Source organism: Populus nigra, chromosome 2 (assembly GCF_951802175.1).
Source record: "Populus nigra chromosome 2, ddPopNigr1.1, whole genome shotgun sequence".
Taxonomy (NCBI): Eukaryota; Viridiplantae; Streptophyta; class Magnoliopsida; order Malpighiales; family Salicaceae; genus Populus; species Populus nigra.
The window spans coordinates 13,190,077-13,192,576 of record NC_084853.1 but is presented as its reverse complement, the minus strand read 5'-3'; positions in this window follow the sequence as shown (position 1 = coordinate 13,192,576).

Below are 2,500 nucleotides of genomic sequence, written 5' to 3'. Positions count from 1 at the left end.
CCAAGCGCCCAAGGGCCCCCAAGGGCCCCAGGCCCTCAGGCCCCAGCGCCCCAGCGCCCAGCGCGGGCGGGCGCGCGCGCGCGTGTGGTCTTTGAGGGGCGCCGGCCTGGTGGCTCCCTAAAGAGCAATAAGTGTCATTGCAGCTCTGGCAGGGGGAGACACTACTAGGTCCCAGCTGTCACCCCCCCTCTAAAAAATTCATTTCTTGGTATTTTGAGCTGAAATTTTGCACAGAGGTTGGCAAAAATCCAATCCACCTTCATTAATTTTCCCAGAATTTTTCGAGGTCGGGAAGTATTTGTTTTAATTTTCCTACCATTAGAAATCGAGTAAATCCGCAAAACTAGGAACCGGCCCGGAATGACCCCAAATTCAGTGGGCAGCCTCATAAAAATATGGCTGATTTTACTGGATTGGTTTCATGTGGAAAGCACGACGTTTTCTTGTAGGAATGCGGGAACCCCGGCAGCTCGCCTGCCGCGGCCAGCGACGTCGGGGACGCTGGCCTGCGCTGTCGAGCCCGCGAGGGCTGTCTCCGCGGCAGGCCCCCCCTGAACGGGGCACGACAGGCCACCGCGCTGGCTCGTCCAGCGTCGACAGTCCCTCGTCCAGGTTTCAGATCGCGCCAAGTCGAACCCATGACCTGCTCAAGCCATCGTGCGCTGCCGAATTCGCATCTGCGTGTAGGCTGCCATTCCACGCGGCAGCCCCTGTTTTCGTCAGCGTGCCCCCCTGACGAATTTTCCTGCCTGGCCCAGTCCAGCGTCCAGCCCCTGTTCGTCGAAAAATCTGCGCTGCCGATTTTCCACGCGGCAGCCCCTCTTTTCGTCAGCGTGCCCCCCTGACGAATTTTCCTGCCTGGCCCGGCCAGTCCAGCCCCTGTTCGTCGAAAAATCTGCGCTGCCGATTTTCCACGCGGCAGCCCCTCTTTTCGTCAGCGTGCCCCCCTGACGAATTTTCCTGCCTGGCCCGGCCGGTCCAGCATCCAGCCCCTGTTCGTCGAAAAATCTGCGCTGCCGATTTTCCACGCGGCAGCCCCTGTTTTCCTCAGCGTGCCCCCCTGACGAATGTTCGTCGAAAAATCTGCGCTGCCGATTTTCCACGCGGCAGCCCCTCTTTTCGTCAGCGTGCCCCCCTGACGAATGTTCGTCGAAAAATCTGCGCTGCCGATTTTCCACGCGGCAGCCCCTCTTTTCGTCAGCGTGCCCCCTGACGAATTTTCCTGCCTGGCCCAGTCCAGCGTCCAGCCCCTGTTCGTCGAAAAATCTGCGCTGCCGATTTTCCACGCGGCAGCCCCTCTTTTCGTCAGCGTGCCCCCCTGACGAATTTTCCTGCCTGGCCCGGCCGGTCCAGCCCCTGTTCGTCGAAAAATCTGCGCTGCCGATTTTCCACTCCGCAGCCCCTGTTTTCGTCAGCGTGCCCCCCTGACGAATTTTCCTGCCTGGCCCGGCCAGTCCAGCGCCCAGCCCCTGTTCGTCGAAAAATCTGCGCTGCCGATTTTCCCCGACGAACCTGCAGCTGCACAAATCCGCGCTGCCACTGCCCCATTGTCTGGACCAACAGTCTTTTCCATCAAGCCCTGGACTATAAATCGTCCAGACTCATCGCCAGCACCCGCTGCCGATTCTGCCGACTTTGCCGATTTCGTCGGCGCTGCCGATTCCAACACTGCCCGCCGTGCCTGAACCAGCGCTGTTTCGTCAGCGTGTCCCCTTGACGAATTTCCCTGCCTGGCCTGGACAGTCCATCTTCCAGCCCATGTTCATCGAAAAATCTGCGCTGCCGATTTCCCCGACGAACCTGCAGCTGCACAAATCTGTGCTGCCGATTTCCCCCCCTGTCGGCATGGCTGCCGCTGCCCCGATGTCCAGACCAACAGTCTTTTTTGTCGACTTTGCCGATTTTGTCCGCGCTGCCGATTCCAACACTACCCCCTGCATCCAAACCAGCATTGTTTCGTCAGCTCTTCCCCTGACGATTTTAGCCCTGTAACAAACAGTAGGCCTCCAATCCCGCCAACGGGAGCCAAGTTGATAGGGAAGAGAATTGAATGACGCGCCTGGTCCTCGCACCCCGCCACCCGAGGGGCCTTTTTCCCGGCAGCCTCTGAAAAACTCTAGCTTTCACGGTCCTCGCCGCCCCTCACCACCATGGCAGGCCTCTAATCCCACCCATCAGCAGTTGTAGCCGATAGGGCAGTGATTTGAATGACGCGTCGCGGGCCTCCGGGTCATCTCACCCGGCCATTAATTGGAGCGTTTTTGGCTGGCCGAGGATGGGGGGATGGATCTCTTCTTCCGAAAAAGCAAACAGTACATCGGGAGTTATGTTGACGGGGCATGGAATTGAATGACCCGTCGCGGGCCGCCGGGTCATCTCACCCGGCCATCCCGGGGAGCGTTTTTCCCGGCAGCATCGGGGAAACTCTTGCTTTCACTGCCCGCTGCCCAAGTCCCCACTCGAATCGGCCCCCCGCGCCAACAAGCCAACGCTGCCGAAT